The sequence below is a fragment of the Aquila chrysaetos genome, chromosome 13 (assembly GCF_900496995.4).
Source record: "Aquila chrysaetos chrysaetos chromosome 13, bAquChr1.4, whole genome shotgun sequence".
Lineage (NCBI taxonomy): Eukaryota > Metazoa > Chordata > Aves > Accipitriformes > Accipitridae > Aquila > Aquila chrysaetos.
In genome coordinates this window covers 39485681-39507813 of record NC_044016.1, presented here as the reverse complement: position 1 = coordinate 39507813, position 22133 = coordinate 39485681, and the positions used below count along the sequence as shown (strand labels likewise).

The window sequence follows — 22133 nt, the reverse complement described above, 5'->3', positions numbered from 1 at the left end:
CCAGGCAATTATTACACACCTCTGTAATTCTTGCTCAAAGATATTTCCCATTTTAATTCTCTTCAGAAGAAGGTGTTAACTACTTGGCTCCACAGGAAGAAAAAAAAAAAAGAGGAAAAAATCACTTTTCAATATGCATGATAAAAAGAAATAAAATCATATCTTTTTCTCTTATGCCCTTGAATATTCCTTGTCTTGGGCTACCTGATAACAGAACTGAAAAGATATTTAAAAGTCTAACATCACCTTTAGGGAAGATTCTAATAAATTGGGAGTTGCCCGTCCAGGTCCGGTTCTTGATCCCTCCTGTCCACATTGCTGTCAGAAACAGCCCAGCTGTAGCAGGTGCTGCCGGGAAAAGCACAGGACCTGCTACACTAAGCACTCCAGAAGAATTACACCCAGGCCTTCGATATTTCAGAACACCTAATCACTGGCACTATTTTAGCTCTAAATCTTCTCATTGTGCATGCCATTTTCCAATGCTTCCTTTGATCTCTTGTTCTTCATGTTCTTTAAGATTTAAAGAGCTTTCTGTAATATAAAAACAAGGTATTGATTCCTGCACAATGCTTAGTGGAGATTTGGCAGAACTGAGGCACTGAAGTTTATTTTATGGTCCATTAATAGAGTGACAAATTCATTGGTCCAAATTCTACCCTCAGGAAGACCTGACCCTAAGAAGAAAAATACATAGTTTCCACGGTACTGAATGTCACCGACAAGGCTTGAAGTATTCTCAGTTGACACAACAGTGGATATGTACGGAGGAAACTGAAGAACTTTTAGGATTACTTCTTATATTTTAGTGTGGCTTCTAGGACACTGTGTATATTAAACAAAAATTACATCATTTGACAAACATGGTCAACTTAAAGTTGCCCTTTGCTTTGGACACCATTGGAAGCATTGGAAATATATTCTGGCAGAACAGAAGTTAGAAATTCTTAGAAAAAAATCAAATCATTAACAGAAGAAAAAAAAAAGCATTCTTGTTTCCACATAGTGCTTCATATTTCTGAATCACACAGTCATTTAGGAAGCTATCAAGAGCATCATTTTATACATGAAAAAAAACAGAGGGACATAACTAAAAAGATTTGCAGAGTGATGCAGCAGGGAAAATTGCCAATAAAGATAAATAAATAAAAAACCCCACAAAGCGTCCTCAGACCTGGAAGCACACGAACTTTCTCAATGAAGTGGTGGCAAAAGTTTGCTGGATATGATATGAAATAGTCCTTACCCTCGGGGGCATCCGGGATCCCAGCCTGGAATTGCATCAAGCTCCTTCTCTGCGGTCAAACCCAGTGACAATGCCTTTGAGCATCACTATACATGTACATTTTCTCTCACAACAGCCCTGTAAATACCCTACCATTAGCAGTGCAGCTAAGATGCAGAGATGTTAAGGGACTTCCTTTTGATCACACAACAGCCGTTCATCATTCTCCAGGAAAAACTTCTATTTGGGAGTGTCTGGATAAAGGAGAATACTTGGAGTCAGGACACAGGTAGTGAGACATCACATCTCTCCAAGCACCATCTTCCTAAGATCTCTCTGGTGCACAAACTTTTCTGTAACATACTGATTCCACCTCTCTCTCATTAGAGGAACATTCTTACAAGCAACCAAAGTATGCTTCAAAAAAAATTCTCCAAAATAGAGGATTACCTCAAAGAGGAAATACAGAGAACTAGGTATTAAAATGCAAATTTGTTTTAATGCTACATCAAAGTTACTTGGTAATAAAGCCAAGGGATTATCCTGCTTTATGAATGCAAGTGATTCTACAGCCTTTTCTTCTGTTTAAAAAACATTTCCTGTACATTCCTAAATGGTTTGTGACAGGCCGCCTACTTTGTCTGAAGACCCAGATTTAGCCAAAACCATCTCAATAGTGCTTGATTTTAATAGTAACAAAACGCAGTCCTTCGTGCCCTTGATTAGTTCATTAGACTCCGTAAAGAAGATAAATGGTTTCTGTATGCGCACGCCTAAGAGGCGCGTGTTTTTCAACAGTTCCCTTTCCTCACTGCAGAACGTCACACCAGCTAGGTCGGAGCTACTAAAACGTTACTCACATCATGGCACCTGTTGCAATAACGCATTAGTTGTCAAGAGAAATTTAACTGAACTGCAGCTGCATGGTGAGGCAAGATCGGGGAGTTGGAGGACTGGTAGAACAAAGCAGCCTCCCGAGTTCACTCAGCGATGGGACAAGCCTCTGATTTGGGACAAACCACCGCAACTGGAAGTGTGATCAATATGGAAACGCAAAGACAACCTCAGGTTTTCAGAGAATCCCGACACGGACCAGATCTGGTGCTAACTACAGCCAATGAGAACCTTCCCAATGACCTCCTAAACACTGGATTGAGCCCTGGACCTTTGCAGCTCAGCAATATTCGCCTGCTCCTGCTAGCTGCAGGCATCTCCTCCCTATCACAAACCCCAAGTATTAGCTCATCTCAAGGGACGGCAATTTTAGTCCCAAAACCTAAACCTCACACAGAGAGGAGCTGGGATTGAAAATGGCATCTTGTAGAGAAGCCTTCCAACTTGGCACATCTTGCTGCAGGCCACCGCTGACGTAGCCTTACCCCTAAGGTTTAAGGAACCGAAACACAACCACAGCCTTTCCATAGACTTTAATTCTTCTTTCTTGCCTCCAAAATGGCAACACAGACAACTATCTCAGATCTATACCCTTCAAATTCATAATCTATTCCCCTGAAGTAGTAATCATACCTGGCTACTTGATTATAGCAGTGTTTCGTAGGTACTTGACTGCAGGAAACAAGAACAAATGAAAGAGGGCTCCACAAAGTCTATGAGATTTGATTCATTTCAAGCCATTCTTGAAACGAGCAAAAACATGAAAGCATGAAAACCAGAGAGTATTCTCATACACTGAAGTCTGCTGACACCACTTCTGAAACAAAACAGCCTGAATTGTTTGCTGAAATAGGGTAAAGGAAACTGGCTACCGGTAATCATATTAACTTTGTTCTGATAAAAGCAACTTACATAAAATGTGAAAAAAAAAATGGCTTTGCTAACATCAACGACAAATCTTTTCAGTTTTTCTTGTTCAGCAGAGCTACAATTTACCAACTGTAAACAAATAAAAAAATACTACTTCCACTTCAAGCAATTTTGTGAGTGTCTAACATCACATCCTTTTCCATTTCATAGAATCATGGAATATCTAAGGCTGGCAGGGACTTCACGTGGTCATCTGATCCAACCCCCTGTTCAAAGCAAGGATAACCAGTTGTTTCCAGTTCTTTGCCTTCCGAATAGTAATAAATGTCTCTTTCTAGCCCCTTTCTGATATTGAGCTGCAGTCAACTGCAGTGTCAGTCTAAAGACCCCTGCACAGAGAGCACATAAATTGGGGGGGGCCGAAGAGTACTCAGTAGCTGGTAATGCAAGTGTATTGAGATAATTTAACAGGGAAAACCCATTATATTCTGCCATTTGTGCACTGGTAGAGCTCTTCAGCAATCAGCAGTCAATTCTACACCGCTTTTTTAATGTCAAAGTCACTTTGAGTTAACAGCACTAATGATTCCTATGGTGAATGCCAGCATTTGAGCTATTCAGGGAAACACTGAAAGGAGAAAAATCCTTCTAAAATCTAAGATTCATTCTCCATCTCACCCCCTTCCCCCAATAAAAATCATTCAAAAAGTGATTCTTGGGGCCCACAAGGCATACTTTGAGACACACTATGGAAAGGATCTAAAGTTTTACTCCAGGCTAATGACAGAGCGTTGCTGACACTTTAGAAGTTCTTTTACAGTAACTACAGAAGACTTATTTTAGGAATTTACTGAGTCTCTAAAGTGACATCTTCTTAGGGAAAGAAAAAAAAAAGAAAGAATCATTTTCCGCATAGCTGCAGCAGGCATCATAAAACCTTTCTAGAAGCGCTTAAATGATCCCTAAGTCTGAACACCACTGTCTTTTCAGTATCTTAAATACCCATTTCTTTGGCCCATAGTAAGCTGAAGTTGGTCTTCAACCAATAGTTCATTAACAACTGAAAGCCAAGCAAAAACTACTTGATTTTAATTAAAATATTATTTCATAGCTGATTTAATGGCTAAAATGTAAAGTATGGGTTGGATTAATTTACTGCGTGGTGGCATCATATGACACTGAGGTATTTTTTCAAGTGTGTAATTGAAACATTCAAATAAGCACAGATAAGATGCTGCCAAATTGGCTGCAATGCTGAAGATGATGACTGGCAAAGAAGATCCCCTCTGTGTCTTTGCTTGCTTTTGTATCTGTTAGATGTTCTGTGTAATTCACTGTTAAAGCACTTCAATGTGGTTTTGCCTGTTGAAATAGTAAGCATACTTCTCTGCCAAAACAACATGGAATTCAAAAATTCAAATTCAAGTTTTGTTTTTCAAAACCAGAAAATACTGTTTCAGTTCCTTTCTGTCATCTGGGATGATAAAGGTAAAGCTTCCTTGGGAAATACATGTGTGTGTGCACACACAAATGCATGTCAAAAACAATCATTTCCATCGTACATAAAAGTATTTCCCTATATGAAAAACAAAACTTTATATTATGCAGGCAGCCATGAACAATGCAAGTTTGCCTTCTTCAATTCCTTACCTCTTACTGGACAGTCCTATAGCATTTTAAGACAAAGGGGAAAAACTTGTAGCAGTTCTGATCCAAAGAGAATTAAGTTATCTTGAATTCAGTTTTTACCCTAATATAAGAGGTCTGTATGACTCTTCCCTCCATGAAATTATACTCGGCTCTTATCTCAGTGAAGTTAAATACTTATGTAAACCCAAGACCCTATCTGCCTCAGTTCTGCACCTGTAAGCAAGCAGGAATAGTATTTCCAACACAAAGGAACATGCATAATCCTTTTGAACATATATTTGTATATAACCCTAGCAAAACAAAATAAACACTTTGCAAATGTAGAAAAAAATGCTGAGCAAAACATTTTTGTTCTGCTTCTAGGTAGAAACAGTGAAGATATTTTTGGTCCAAACACATCATTCTGTTCCAACACATTACTTTATTCAATTTGATGAAAATTGAATGACCAGAACATAATTAATAGTTGAAACTCTTTCTGTTTAACAAATTGAAACACTCTGAATACTAACTAGCCATATGTAAAGCTCATCAATATTAATGAAACTTTCTGAAATATATCATTATTTCTCCATGGACAGAATAGATATTAATTGGAAATAAGTCTTGTAAGTTAGGGTTTTCAGAGGCATAGAAAGCGATTAGGGAAAAATTCACAATGGTGTCCAAGAGATTTAGGAGCCTAAATTCCATTTTAAAACTATGAATTTTCTGAAAATCCCAGTCACCTATCCACACTATGAATGCCCAAACAACCTTACAGAAGTGGCCTTCGGTACTGAGAATCCTACTTGTTGTGTCTTATTGCAAACATGTGAGATCTCAAAAAGTCCAGAAAAGCAGCGAAGGGAAAGTCAGACTCTCAAATTAGGTTGTGGAAAAAAAAATAAAAAAAAATCACCATGCTGAAATAAGAGCACTTTAGAGTTAAAACATCTTAAAACCCAGTGTAGAACTGTCCATAGAGCTATCTGCGTTGGATTCACAGTCCTAAACTTTCTTACAGGGAGAGGTTAAACCATGTAAAAAGTGAGCCATGCTTTGATTTTAATATGGTGCCAGATGCCCTTGGCTGACAGTTTTACAAAACTACAAAATCCTATTTTGCAACAAGAAAGCAATGGACAATAAGGAGAACTAAACAAATGCGAAAAGAGGCTGCAGAGATGCGAGAACAGGACCACACTGAAATAATCGTAAAACTAAGATGCATAATGCACTACCAAAATATCCTAACCAGCCTGCCCCCTTCCCCGTCCTCCCCCCTCCCCAAGTGCTGCTTCTTAGGCATTACTGAAGAGCAAAAAAATTGCTATGATACATATGAAAAACATAATAAGTCTTTTTTTTTTTTTTTTTTTTTTGTAACATACTATCCAGCATTTTAAAAATGGAACAGAAAATCAGCAGCCCACAACCTTGACATCAAATTTTGCCTGATGAAATGAGCAGGTTGTTATCTTCATTAAGAATACGCAATTCATTTGCATGTCTTCAGGTGCAGTCCTTGAACACTGATGTAGGACATCATGTTAATGGCAAAGGCAGTGTATTACCATAACAATTATTTATTCAACTCCTCACATAATAAAATAAAATAGAAGTTATCTAACATTGTGTGAATTACTTGAGCGACAACTTCAGATTATTCTGCAATGTTGTGGACTGACTTTTCAAATATGTATTAACACAATTTTGTCATTAAGTAATTGCCAGTGGAAAGTTTGTTGTTGTTGGCTTTTCTACTTTTAATATCTTTCTCGTCTCAACTGTTTATTAGATTAAATTTAAGGGTGAGAGAAACATGAGTCATTAAATCACCTGAAGGTGCTTCCTGTTTATGAGGCAATAACCATTTTCCTGGGCTAATAAATTCAAGGCCCGCAGCTGAACATTTATTAGCCCAAGATACAGTTATTGTTAAGTTAATTGGAAGCACCCTGAAGTTGTTATTATAATGAAACTTCTAATGATTAAATATTTGGGAGAAATCATCTGTTTTAAAGTGTGGGGTTTTTAATGAGAAATTGAGGAGTTTGGGCAATACTACTGTTCTTGATGAGTTCTAGCACCAAAGGAAAGTGGTTGTATCTGACTCGTTCTGAGACCAGTAACGCACATATCTGACACGGAACGGCTCCTAATTTTTTTGCCAAGTTGCTATACGTGCTCATTAGTCAACTACCATTCTATCTTCCTCCCTTGAACGCCACCAAGACTGTAACATATTTGGAGATCGCTTCTTGCCGTGAAGACCTGCAGCTCATAGCACGGCGGATGAGGCCACTCTTGTCCCTCGCTAGCGGCGCTCCGTTTCAACACGCCATTTGATCAAGCCAACGCAACCACCTAACTCTCAGCGGCGCGGTGACGGCTTTGGCAAGACACCGTTTTCATAACTAAAAAAACCCAACTCCCACAAAGTCCCCAGCTCGTTGCCAACCAGGAAACCACTGAAGACCGGTGAGCACCCTCCTTTACCTGGAAATCGGTGAATGTTTGCAAAACTGCCTCTAACGGCGGTGTGAGCTCTGGCTGGGGGTGGTTCTAGCCGTGGACAGCAACACACCAAGTACAGGAGAAGCTGCAGTAACTCCTGAGCTGTATCGAAACAGAGATCCCAGTATCAGATTGATCTGTGAGCCTCCAAAGGCAAACATGTATTGAAATTTAGCTCAATAGAAGTCCATGAAAAAAAATTTCTATTGATTGCGGCATGAATTTCAGGAACTAACTTGTATTTTATTGGCAGGATTGACGCTTTTTCAATGACAGCCCATGGCATGAGGATCCCTACTGCAGGTAGATGCTAGGAGACAAATTTATACTGCAATAACAGAGGTCTGCTGAAACTTCAACAGTCCTCTCTGTGCTCCTATGAACCAAAGCCTAAACCCATCACCCTGGGGAGGGCATCTCCCCGTTGCCTCAAGCAGCGGCCAGCTCTGTAAGCCAGAGCTAAAGTAAGGCCATGCAGATGAGTGGATTATTTTGGTCTGGCTTACTGTGCCACACTCATAATAAGCAGGATGATGGGCTGGGGCCCAATTATTTTTGTGCAAGGGTTTTGGGGAGGAATCATTTATACCTCCTTCCATGAGGCAGCAAGGACAATGAAACAATAAAAATCCCCCCTGCAGGGCAGAAATACACGCTGCGGAACAGCTGAATGGAGAGCGACGAATGTTAAAAACAGGGTAAATAAGAGAAACTCACCCCTTGGCATGCGGGCTTGGCTTGCTTCGGCTTGGCTTTGTTCACCTTTGGTTCCCAAAGCATCAATGAACCTCTAGCCAGTATCATTCCACTATCATTTTTCTTCAACACCATCTCTTTGAGAGACAAATAAATTTAGAATATCCCTGCGGCTTTCCCCCAAAGCTTTGGGGGACAGCGAACACACAAAGCCAACTTCCCCAACAGCGCAGTGCAATGCACCGGTGTCCACAGTGCTACGCCGACAGATTAGAGCTAACACCCTGCCAACTTGGAAATGGTGGAAAATCCTCCTAAAAAATGCGCTGATAAGATCTCCCTGTGCATCACTGCCTTACTCTCAGTCATTTATTTTTAGACAACAGCCATTTCCTACTGAGATTTATTTTAAACAGGTCTGTTACAGAATGTGGGACAATGATAATTAGTGTGCCAAGTACCTAGAATAAGTTTTAAATGGGTAGTGGCCTGGATGAGATCATCAAGGAGTTATTCACTACAGCAGCAGCCCTGAAAGGATTTTGGAAGCTGTCAGTGGCAATACCAACTGCAGGAAAAGTGAGCAGGCACACTATTAATACTGAAAGTTTCTGAAACTTTGCAGTAATTTCAAGGCCTGGAGTACATAGAGCTATGGACAAATATTTGTCCATAAATACTACTTCCACTCCCTTTAAAGCAAAGGCCGTTTTTTCCATTGAGTTCAATAAGCACTGGATCTGATATAAAGTGATCTGGCTAAAAGGCGTGTAAATGCAGCTGTCATTCTGAAAATCATTAATCCATCTGATTTCCCATTTGGGCAGCTTAAATTAATTTGCCTTGCTGCTATACCCTTGCAAAGCCCACACACTCCAGTGTAAGTATCTATTCCTGGCGCCACAGCAAAGCAACAATTACAACAGTTTTAGCAGTTCTTACTAAGAGATGCACATATAAGCACACTTCAAAGCTTATACCAATGTGTGAACCTCAAAATATTATTTTTTTAAACAACTCCATGTATTTAATTTTATAATCTAATGCATGCATATAAGCACACTCAAAATTATCCTATATATCAAGCTTTTAGTTTTTCCTCAGAATTTTTTTTTTTGCTATTTTTCCTATATAATCATGTCTAAGAAAGCCTTATCGATATTTAGCTTGATTCACACTTGCCGAACAATGAAACATTTAATTAAACTCTGATCCTGTGAAATAAAATCTGTAGATTCTGTAGCTGTTTCTTCCTCTAGGTCCCCTACGAAAATATAATCGAGACTTATTATGGTACTGAAAGGTTTGGAGGTCCAGTGAAAGAGAGAATAAGCTAGCACCCTCTTGTTAAGTGCATCAGAATAAGATGGTATTTGTGCAGGACAGGCTTGGGTTCTCGTTAAGGCTTTGTCTGAACAAGCTGAATAGTGGAATATATGAACATATGAGCAGGTCCCACTGCTGGGGGGTTGCAGATGAGAGGAACTCTTTCCACATCTCTGCACAGCACTACAGGTTTCTCTGCAGCTCCCCGAACCAGGCACACAAGGTCTGGGCGCTGGAGAACACCAAAATTAAGGCTGCATTTGAAAAATCTTATAATAACAATAGGTTCTGATTACTTAACACAGTCAGCTCCTTGTATGTAAATCAGGAAGCTAGATGTACATCTTCAATGTATTTTTTTCCCTCAAAATATCAGAAAGCAGCTTAACCTTGAAAATACTACTTAGCTCACAAAAGAAAAAAAAAAAAAAGTAGTTTATTCAGAAAGTGGTAATTAATTTTCTACAGAGGCTGAAATCACTCTGCCTAAAGCAAAATCCTTCTGACATTATTAAATGTCACAGTGCAGTTAAAGCACAATTATAAACTAATTCACAGAATAAATCTCATTAGTTTCCTGAGGCCTTATGAATAAACTGACAGAAAAACGTTACCATATTTGACTTTCATCTTGGCTTTCCTGAACAGATACACAATCAAAAAGCATAACATTTTAATAATTACAGATGATTAAAAACAGATAGTTTGAAGAAACAGCTAGGTAAAACCGACTGCTGCATACTTGTGTACTACATATGGAGCAATGGAAAAGTGCTCCACCTTCACCCAGCACTATAAAATTCAATCTAGAACTGAAAAATACATTTAAATAAGCAACGAGAAAGTGATTTGAGAGGTCACCCGATCTGGTGGATCTTGCAGCGACCAGATTACAGGATGGTGAATATAACCGAGCATAACGTGTTGCATCTCCTGGACCATGCGGTACGTGTTTGCGCATACAGCTGTACCCCGGCTACACGCTTCCTTAATCAGACGGGTGTCAGCTCTGCTCCAGAAGCTGCAAAACTGAATTAGTTCACTGCTGGAATCCAGGAAAACAAGCTTCATTTCTCATTAACAGTTTAGAAAACAAATGCGTTTGAAGCAAGCAGTGGTTGCAAATAAAGGAATAGAAGAAGTTTTTCATAGGTTCAACTTTCAAATAAGATATTTCAGTATTTGAAAATCTTGGCGTGTTTTTTTTTTTTCTTAAAAAAGTTGCAGTAAAATCAATAAAAATTTGTGAAGCCTTTATTTTAGCTGTTTACAGCTCTCAGAATTTCTTCGAATTTATCTGTTTTACACACCCCACATGGATGCAACAAAGAAAGCAGGAACTAGATGGTCTAAGTTTGACAAAATACCTTAGTTATTCCTATTTCCTTGCTTGTGCTCTGCACATAGCTGTCACCTCTACATTAAGGCATTGAGGTCAAAATTTTCCGTGGGGACAGGTGCTGGGCTGAATCCAGATTGTTATCTACTTAATAGATAAATTAAATTCTGCTGGAAAATTAGGATGACTAAAAGTGGCCACTAAAGGCAAAAACTTGCCCTGCTGAGTTGATGACAAGGGATTTATTCTCCTAAAGTCTTTCAGATTGACTTGCATAAAGCAGTTTTATGAGCTAACTAACATGACGAAAACACATTTATTAGAAAATTCACGAATCGTAAAGACATACAATCTCCCTGTTGGATTCAATTTCAAAGGAGTAATTTCCTCCTCCTTGGTAGCAGATACACACACGTTACCGTCTCTCTTTGTTTAAATAGGGATGAACCTTCTGGGCCTGGGAATTTGGCTTTGATTCAATTACTGCTAAAGGCTAAGCAGCTTATCCCCAGCTTAGCTGAAGCAGAGATCCAGCTGGCCCACAAAGCCCAGGTGACAATTGAAGTTTGGAGCAGAAAGTATGGATCCAAAATTTGGTTCAAGACACTGAAAAGACAAAGGCCAATGGGAAAAAGTGATAAGGACTATCCTGTGGGCTAAAACACTGGGATGGGGTTCGGAAGATGGGACTGGGGTTCCTGGTTGTGTTACAGACCGCGCAGAGAAATGACTGAAACTCAGTCCTGCGAATCCGCTGCTGCAAAACAACTCAGCATTCAACTCAAAGCCATTCCTCAATATTTTCTTAGGCGTATGTTCCTAAAGAACTTCCACTGATACCCGTACACTACTTGAGTATTACAAATACTCATTTGTATCCTGGGCTGCATCAAAATCAGCGTGGCCAGCAGGTCGAGGGAGGTAGACCCCCCCCCTGCAGTCCTGTGTCCAGCTCTGGGGCTCCCAACACAAGAAGGACATGGACCTGTTGGAGCGAGTCCAGAGGAGGCACACCATGATGATCAGAGGGCTGGAGCACCTCTTCTATGAAGATGGGCTGAGGGAGTTGGGGTTGTTCAGCCTGGAGAAGAGAAGGCTCCGGGGAGACCTGAGAGCAGCCCCCCAGTACCTAAAAGGGCCTACAAGGGAGCCGGAGGGGGACTTTTTACAGGGGCGTGTAGTGGTAGGACAAGGGGTAATGGCTTTAAAATGGTCCCTTCCAACCAAAACCATTCTATAATTCATTCTGTGAAATATGGGACCTGCCTATGAGAAGCAGATAAACAAAAATGAATCTCTTCTAATCTTACTCTGTATAAAAGTGCAAACACAAACCTGCCAGATCTTTACAAAGCCCCCACAACCACAGACCAAATGTTGGACTTAAATGCAACAGTGGCAATTTACAGCAGCAGAGAACCTGCCTGATTCCATAACAGCAACTGCAGAGAAGTTTAAATTTCTAATTATGGGGCGATCATAAACAAGTAGCACCTGAAAACATAATCCAAAACAAATAAAAAGATGGTTGAAGAGTTCACTAAATAAAGAATACACAAAAGACTTAGATACTGCAGTAAAGAAAGCATGTTTAATATCCTACTATTAAATGGAATAGTAACATTTATTTTTGCACCACCTTTATAGTGTTATTTGTATCAGAATCAAATTCAAAGGTTTCCTCTTCTAGGGGTTTTGTGTGTGTGGTTTTTTTCCCCTTACACTGCTATGGTCAAGCTAAAAACATCATGTAATGGGAAATAATTGCAACATTTTTAAAATCATATTGGATATAAGAGGGAGAAGAAATATAAATCAATCTTATTTACATTGAGACTACGGTCTCCTGTGACCTCCTACCTGACAGCTTCTTTTCCCCTGTATCCTAATACATGGATAATTTTTGTAATAGAAAACTGAATCTAAAGCTTTTAAACCTTGGTGTTTTAAACAAATTCAATTCATCCATTAGAGGATATAATAAAACACAGAACACAATTTAGTGAGGACTTGAGTATTTTTCTTTTTGCAAAGGAAAGAGATAAACAGTCACTGTAAGATAGAGAACCTGAAAATAACCATAACTAAAAGACCAAAGAACCATGGCAAGAAGATGAACCTGCTCATCCAAAGAGAAACCTTAGAGAATAGAATTCTTTGCAGCTTTAGAAACACACTAGTCAAGTTAGCACCATCCTATGTATCACTGTTTTTTTCAGGAACTGAATGAAGTGTAGCAGGTAACTTTTTCATGTTACATTGACACTTAACTCCCGGACTCAACTCATCTAAATTAGGAAGCTGCACATGATAAATTCAGTCAACAGCAGACGATGAGAGAGGCAATTCCCAGGCGAGTCAGATCTGATGTAGGAGTGTATTAAGCAAGGCTGACTACATTAATGCCTAATATCAGATGAGATGGATTTAATCTTAGTGCTTGTCTGGGACAACCAATTTTAGTGATTTGAGAAATTGGTTATAATTCAACCCATAGAGCAATTGTTTTCTGGATGAAGCTGCAGCTCCAGTTTAACTCAGTGGGACTGTTGCAATCATCTTTAAGTAGGTGGATAGATCTTATGAATCAAAATCTAATCGTTTTAACGATACTAAAAAAAACAGGAAAAATGTACTTGGCATCAGAGACTGCAATCTCAGAAAGTTGCTAAAGCAAGGGGGAAACTGCATTTGTTTGTATTCATTTCCTACTGTGGTAATTATCTCTGCAGATTTCATGATAAGTCTCTGGGAAGGAGTCACTGAGAGCTATAACACATTATTCAGCAAGTGTCACTTTGTGGGAATGGAACCAGTGTTTATTAGAAAGCCATAAGCAGACTTTTTACAATGAAATTGTAACAAAGTAGGCTAGTTTGATGTTTGCAAAAGGAATACTAATTTCCCTGCTGTCTCTGGGAAAATCTGCTATTTTCACGAAGACTTTTCTAAACCAATAAATCCTATGCCAGCAAGAGGCCCGGTAAAGATGCACAGATCTTAGTAACTCATCATAATCCTTTGTAATCCCTTTAGAAATACAACCTGCTTACAAGGATGCGCAACTCGTGTTCTGCAAAAATATTCCCAATCATTCTGGATTGAAGAACCCAAGGGCTTGGGTTATTTTCTATGCAGCTGAGAAAAAGGCAGTGATTCAGAGAGTTGTGCTGCAGCAGGTGCAGCAGTTGTAGTGCACAGCACCACAGCTGTGAGAAGGGCTATTTCCTCCAACCCAAGAAAATTTACACCTCTACAACTCACATCAGACACTGCTCTTATCATGCCATTCCACCAGCTGCAAGGGGGAGACGGTCATTAGGCAAGGAGTTCACAAGGCAGGGCTCACTATGCTGGGAAGTTGAGCTAACCCTTCTCTAATTTCAGATCTGGAATTTAATCAATAATTTCAATGCCTCTGTTGATGGGGCATGGGGTTTTCTGGGCTCCCGACCCCAAAAGGCAACTGGGACGATCTGGGACAGGTCAACATTTCAGAGAATGAGACACTGTCTTGCAAAAGTTTTCCTGTATTTTAAGGATCTACAACCCAGCTCTTCAGAAAAGAACCAGAAGAACCAGTACAGCTAGATCTTTTCTCCTGCCAACCACTCCTCAGATACTTTCATTCTACCACATACACTGTCTCTAGCCACTTAGGAGTTATCTGTGCACAAAGTTTGCACTTTGTTAACAATACTGCATTAATAAAGATAAGATACTGTTGGTAGGAAGGTCATTCCTACTGGTCTGTTTGTTCTTGTATGGAAACAAAAGACCTGTACCTGAATCTGTTGGCCTAATTTGTCATATTAGTATTTTCACTCACCTAAATGTATCTTTATGCCAGACAAAACAAAAACAGAGAAACAATAAAAACTTTCTTTCAACCTAAAAACACACAAAATAAGCAAGAATCTGGGAAATAAACCAGCCTCGGCTGATAATCCGGAGTGAACAAAGGATTCTCAATGCTACAGGGAAAATAAAAACCTGCCTTGAGCTGCAAAGTTACAAGAAAGAAATTTGGTTGAAGTCCAGTCCAAGCTGTAGAAAAGTTTGATTTTTTTTTTTTTTCTCCCCTATAGATTTCACGTCTGATGGGGAACCAGTTAATTGACTTTCTGATCCACAAAGAGAAGAGGGGGGCACAAGATAATCCTTAACCGACAGAGGAAGGCCGATGGCAAGTGCAAGGGTAATTAATTTATCTTCAAAGTCAACATAGATTCATGCTCTGGGAGAATTGCATAATTAACACTGCAAGGGGAACTGCAGCAAGCAACACTATCGATGAACCTGTCCTGCAGGTATAAATTCAGATTCAGAGTTGACAGGACAGTTGATGCAGATCAGCACAGCTCTGTGGCTGGAGCCCACCGGCATCAACGGAGCATCTAACCCCAAAATTGCAGCAGGCAGTGAGGAAACAAGTTGGTGTAGCTGCACCTCACGATTAGGCAAGGTTTCCTCTCTTGTAAAAATCATTCCAGCCATTAACTGAACTCGAGTCAGCTCCCTCATAAATAATTTTGTTAATAAGTAGATGTTAATTTTATTCACTGGGTTGTTTTTTTTTTTTTTTCCTATTTCCCAAGTTTGTTATCAGTCAAATGAACCAAGGTCAGAGATATACCAAACAAATGATGCCTGCAGCAGATAACTCAGAAGTCAGTGGTGCTTAGAGACTAATAATTAAGGTCTGATCTTTTGCGTATCGGACACTTTAAGCAGCAACAGTCCCCAGTGTTGCTCATCTTTAAATGAAGGAATTAACTTCCCAAACCCTGTTCAGAGACCCTTACAAAACAAACCATTATGGTTAGCTATGTTCTGGGAAGTTTAGGGGAAGTTATCTACGGACATAACTATACAACTTAATGGTAGCACTCAGTTTAAAAAAAACCCAAACCACAACAACTACTACATGAATGGAGTACGTTTTATTCCAAAGATTTTATAAACAGAAGTGTAAATGCCGTACAAGGTGTTCTTCTTAGGGATGGGTTTTACTGAATGTTCTTAGCTTTCAAAAATGATTTACACTCTGAAAGACACAGAAGGACACATTGTGGACTTTTTGAAAAAATACAGGAACAGACCTAGATTCCCAAAGATCACATGCGTAACTCTCCACGGGATCCTAACTAGTGAGATACTGTTATGCCTAGTAGGAATCAGGAACCTAAATGTCTTTGATATTCAAAGCCTATGTTTAATCCCGGACTGATTTCTACGGAGTTAGGCATCTAACCCAATCAAGAGCTCCGGAAAATCCCACTAACACACCTGAATGTTTAGACACATACACATCTCTAAACCTGAGTCTTAGCCCCAGCTCCATGTGGTTACATCTGAGATTTTCCATTATCAAAGCCTACATAATGGTTTATGACTGCGTTTTGGGACGCTAATTATACAGCAATTGAAATGGCTGTGGCAGTTCGGCAGCATCAAAGTCATGTTATCTACCAAATCATCAGTATTGTTTTCTGCATTTCTTACAGGGGACATGCTCCCAAGCTTACTGGAGACAACAGAAAGACTGTCACTGGTTTCACTAGTGGTAAGAACGGGTATGTTACGCAGAACTTTCATCCGATCCACAGTCCCCTCCAAATCAACTACCTTGTGTGGTACATATATTATCAGAAACAAGACAGCTTAACACAGTTATCCAGTCAAGTGGCTTGCACAGGAGCCACGTGCACTGCTCATTAGCCAAACAGTAGCACTTCCCTCAGGTAAACTTAGCATTTAATATGGCTTAAGTTCATCATCAGAATATACGCATGCAGGCATTGGAAACATGAAGTAATGCTTAACACATACCTCTTTGATACAACGTTGGTATAGTCTGAGGCTTGACATCTATGGGAGAGCCATGGGAAAAGTCCTCAAACACATTTTCTGCAACATAAATAAAGGAATTTTTAGTATGCAGGAAAGCTGCGAGTAATAGAGCAGAAATTAAAATGCCGGTATCTGGTAAATATCCGTGCTGGCCATTAGCAATGGCAAATAAAGCTATTTTTACAAAACAGTTGCTGTAGAACAGAGGCATAACCACACTGGAGTGCAGTTACAGCTGTGTGCATGTAATAGAGTATTTTTGGTTTGCTGGAAGAAGAGAATTTATGACGGAGCCTTTGAGTTTTTGCAGATAAGAAAGGTACTTTTTATTTTCTGTATATCCATTCATAAGGAACATGTATGCATCTGTAACAACAGGAGGAGAACAACATTACCCAGTGAATCACCAATATCACTTGTTGCATTTCTTACCAGGAGCATGACTTCAAACCGGAGGAAGTGTGCACGCGTGTACACACATACATATACAAAATGTGCACACCTACACATACATATGTTTTAAAAAACACATGGGTTAATATCTATTCCATATACAGCACTACACAGACATCATCTCATTGCTTTGTCAGAATTTCTGAACTTTCAGTGATGCACTGAGACCAGAACGGAGACAGGATTTTACCCTAAGGTGATAGTTGACTATATAGGAAGCACATGACGCATCATCCACATTGCACGTGACAGCTCTTCACCAAGAAAGGCAACGTTTTCCTACTACAGTTTAAAAAAAATAAATTAAAAAAAACCCAAACCACACTTTCAAACTTTGGCCAAACTATAGCACAGATAAAATCTTGATGATAATGATTCGCCAGCCACAAACGAGACTGAAACCGTAACTTGAAGGGGGTTTGGAAGCTAGTCCTGGTACCGGGAGCAGTGCTGTCCTTCAGTGCCAGGCCCACTGGCATGGCATTTTAGCAGATCAACTGTCCACAGGCAAAGGGATTTTTAGCTCAGGTCTTGGAGCCAGCAGCTCCATTCTCATCATCTTCCTCTCCCCCCCGCAGCGATCTTTTGCAGCACAGCTCTGGATGTTCATGCAATCTGCAGAGCGTGACACTGCCGCAGATGTGCGCCCGCTCGCTTTTGGCTTTAGCTACGGCTGGTCTCCAAAACCAGGCAAGTTCTGCTATTGGCATGAGTGGGGGCAGAAGCAAGTCTTAAGGGTCTTATTTTTGGAAACTTTGAGCTCCTTCAATTCCTTCTCTGCTTTGTTCAATACCTGGGAGGATCAAGTCCAACAGCAAAACACTTAGCTGGGCAAACCCCCTCAGATTTGACGGGTTGGGCCAAAAATGATTAGACAGCTTCCATGTTCCCTCTCGTGTATGCATTTGCAGTGCCTGTCTCTAATAAAGCTAATTCACAAAGGTAAAAAGAAAACAGAATCAGGTATCTAGACTGCAGCTTCCTAGGACTCAGCTTTGCTTGAACCCTCAGTCATTGGTATTGATTCACATCAACAAAAGCACATCCCCACTTGCTAGCAATTTGCAGTATACATAAACGTGCCATCATAGAGCAAAAATGATAAACACAGAAAGCCTTCATTCAGCAATGTCATCTAACCTCCCTCTGTGATATAGATCTGTCCACTTAGGAGGGATCCTTGGACTAGCTATTAAGAACTTTGTAGAAATCCAGATACTATTTTAAAAAAATCAGAATACAAAGTATTTCTACAGAGTTTCTTTTTGCTAGTACACTTCCATGTGAAAAACGCAGTTATGCAAGAGACACATCCAACAGCCATTTGAGCTTTTGCTGTGCAGCAGCTAGCCCCAGAAAATCATCAGCACTGGATATAGTCTAAGCACACACACATCTGTACTGATTCCATTTTTCAATGAAGCTTTGATTAAACATACCAGACTGGCCTACAGGCTTCCTCAGCAGTTTGAAATGCAGGTCTGCTCCCTCCTTGCTGCATGCAAATGTTATTCTTAAACTGTTTATCACCAAAGAGCTGGATGTGGATTCTCCCAGGCAAGCAACAGACCCTGGCAGCTTTTACCTGTTGTTGGCAGAAATCAGTTCCCAAGTTCTTCACTCACTGACGCACACAATGCCTGCTTGATTGCTCTCTTCGAGATCAGTCCTTGAGGTGCTGAGCATGTCCTTGACTCCCCTGAATTCACTGGGAAACAAGCAGATACAGAAAGTCAATGATATCTGTATTTCCCTCCACCGTCTTTAGATGAGACGTTGTTCCAGGAGGAAAGGTGCTGTCAGTACCAAGAGGTTGGGGGCACATTGGTTCAACAGGGTAAGGAAAGCCAGCATTTCTATATTCTGTTAAATCAGTTTTTGTGGAAAATCAAGAAGCTGTTGGCTCCAGTACAGTCAATTCAGCATTTTACACAAGAAAAAAAGAAAAAGCCAAAATAAAAAACATTCAGAGCTTTCAAAACATACTCTTTTGTTATCTCAAACAACCTTAGTGGGAGCCAAAGATCTGCAGTACACATCAGACAGATGTGCATTTCAGCACAGAGCAGATTGCATGTTTTCAAGCTGCTGGTTTCCATCTGATTTAATATTCAGATTCGTTGGCATACACCAGCAGCTGAAAATGAAGGCCTTCCAGAAACTCAACTTTTCAAGTCATCATACAATTGCTCATGTGCAACAAAACAGAAAAAGCATATGGGGGCGGCACACCAGTGCTCTGTGAATAATTTCCCTCTCTTTTTATATTTCTGAAACGCAACGGGAAAACATTTTGAAATATGGGCATTGAAAAAGGAAGCAAAACAAAGGTTTATATACCATTTGTTACATGTGCTGGGAAGGAACCGTATGTTCCAGGAAAAGGCTATTCTGAACTTTGTACAGCTGCGAGCAGAGCTGATCTGCTCAGAGCAAGGAAAAATTTCCACACGCTCAAATTCCTCTAATTACAAAAGCGTTACATCAGCCCCAAGTTGGATTTAGAATTTAAAGGTTATCCCAAACACAGCCATATGTAAGTCAAAATTTACCATGAACATATATGATAGCATCAATTTTATTCAGGGTGACATTTTTCACTACACTATAGTAATTAGATTAAGTTTTGGGATACAGCTGTCTCATGCAATTGAAAATTCTCCCTAAGCTGTCATTTACAGAAGGTACTCCTCCATATTTCCCATGTGGTCCTTCATGCTTGTAATTTGAATAAATAATGCTCCTAAACTTACTTTCAGCCACAAAGTGATTTGAAAATTATCACTCTGATCATGCAAAGTCTCTCCTGATTCTAACGAGCTGTCAAGATTTTGGAACCAGCAGTGAAAGAAAGGTCATTAGTGGGGGCAAGGAAATAAAAAGCTGAGGAGCAGATTTTCATGCTGGCAGGAAGAGGAGAAAAATCAGACACTATCTCTCCTGGTCTTCTCCATGCTATAAAATGCTGCCTTCATTCCTTCCAGAAGATTTTGTCAAAATACTAAGGCTTTGATAAGATGCAAAGGGAAAGATCTAAAGGCATGAGGTGCACCTGCTTTTGGCCCAGAAGTTAGTATTTTACAGTAATAGAATCCTATTTCTGTATTCACAAGTAGAAAAAGAAGTCTCCTGGATGGGAGATGCTATATAAACAAAGTGAAAAGGACACTGGAAGGAGGCAGAAACACTCAGATGTGTTCCACATTTTACTAAGACTTTACCAAATGTTCAGGCAAAGACTTTGTCATGTAAACCAAGCCTATATAGTTTTGCCAAGGTAGCACAGACAGCGATAGCACAGAGATCCGAAACCTTATTAAAGATCCTAATGCTAGCCCGTATCCTATTCTCCTGTACAGAAACCAGGCTGCCCATAGATTGGTTTAGCAACTGTGCTGGTTTTGGCTAGGATAGAGTTAATTTTCTTCATAGTAGCTGGTATGGGGCTATGCTTTGGACCTGTGCTGGGAACAGTGTTGATAACAGAGATGTTTTTGTTACTGCTGAGCAGCACTTATACAGAGCCAAGGGCTTTTCTGGTTCTCACCCCATCCCACCAGCGAGCAGGCTGGGGGGGCACAAGGAGCTGGGAGGGGACACAGCCGGGACAGCTGACCCAAGGGATATTCCAGACCATATGACATCGTGCTCAGTATATAAAACTGGGGGAAGAAGAAGGAAGGGGGGACGTTCGGAGTCGTGGCATTTGTCTTCCCAAGTCACCGTTACGTAGCGTGCTGGAGCCCTGCTTTCCTGGAGATGGCTGAGCACCTGCCTGCCTATGCAAAGTGGGGAATCAATACCTTGGTTTGCTCTGCTTGCACGTACGGCTTTTGCTTTACCTATTAAACTGTCTTTATCTCAACCGACGAGCTTTCTCACTTTTACCCTTCTGATTCTCTCCCCCATCCCACTGCGAGGGAGGCGAGCGAGCAGCTACGTGGTGCTTAGCTGCCGGCTGGGGTTAAACCATGACAGCAACACATTCATATCTTCATCCTTTTGGAACAAATCAAAAGTTTCTGCCGTCAGCAAACTCTGACATTGAATGTCGAATTGAATGTTTCACCTTACACTAGGCAGAGCCTCCCAAACAGCTCTATAAAGAGCAAAGACAACAGCTGCTGTCTTGTGCTCTCCGTGGTGTACTATAACTAAAGACTTTCTCCCTGACAGCGTGCAGCAACCGCGTCATTATATTACTTTGTGCAGCTGAACACTGTGGATATAAAGAACTCAAGACACAACCTTCGGAAACATATTACAGATAAATAAATTGCCTTTGACATTCCCCATTCCTCTTACACTTCCAAAGACAGGATGAATGTTGGAGCACGATGAATTTTCCCAGAGATGTTCAAGCTAATTTAATAGGAATGATCTGTTTATTATAACACATATAGCTCCAACCCACCAATTGCAGTGTGGTTGTGTGGCAAGGCTGCTCCCTTGGGTACCATAACAGCTAAGCCACAGCGCGGGCTTCACGTTGTGCTGGTTTTGCCTGGGATAGAGTTAATTTTCTTCATAGTAGCTAGTATGGGGCTATGCTTTGGATTTTGGGGGGAAGTGAGTGAGCAGCTGGGTGCTGCGTAGCTGCCGGCTGGCGTTAAACCATGACACACGCACTCTTATTGACTAATACACTATGCATCGTATCTCAGCAAGAAACGTATTCCCAGTGGACCTTAGACTTAAAAAGAATGAGTAGGAAGAGAGTCTACGTGCAACCTGGATGAAGTAGGTGCTGAAGAGGAACAATAACACAGAAAGTCCATTTTATAGCAGAGACGGGACCTAAAGGGAAGATGACAAACTTGGGTAAGGGGTAAAGACAGAAAGAGACAACAAAACATATCGTTACAATCCGTCCTGTGGGTTGAAGACCTCTGGTTAGATTGCATCCCCGGGTGATTATAGGATAATTCGCACACTCACATTAAAACAAAAGCCCTGTTGTGTCTCTGGAACTGGAATTTCACAAGTATGAGTTCCTAACCTCAGATGAGAATCCAGCTTTTGTGAAACTGAGGTGCCTTGGACTGGGTTTTGGCTTGGCGGGGCTCTGAAATTCAGACCTGCAACCAGCCTCCCTTAAAGTTTGGGGAGTGTTAAAACATTAAAGCTTAGATCAGGTCATAACTCTGCAAAAACCAGCAACCTAGCTTTCTGAGTCCAAAACTTGTTTGGAGCTGGGAGTTTTTACCCTGTTGGGCCTGTGTGATGTTACTTCTCTAAATCTCTCAACCTCAGCCATGGTTTTCTCTTCGATAAGATAGGTTAGCACTCCAAAATTGTTAATTCAAGAAAGTTTTGGAAAATATCAAG

The 22133-nt window shown here is 40.4% G+C and overlaps 1 long non-coding RNA gene across 1 annotated transcript in view; it reads right to left on the bottom strand.

The window, feature by feature from the left end:
* LOC115350345 overlaps positions 1-22133 on the bottom strand; it is a 262123-nt gene that overhangs the window by 174897 nt on the left and 65093 nt on the right. Inside the window, exon 2 of the long non-coding RNA XR_003926401.1 lies at positions 18391-18513. This is a non-coding gene — a long non-coding RNA (uncharacterized LOC115350345). The remainder of the gene's footprint in view (positions 1-18390; positions 18514-22133) is intronic.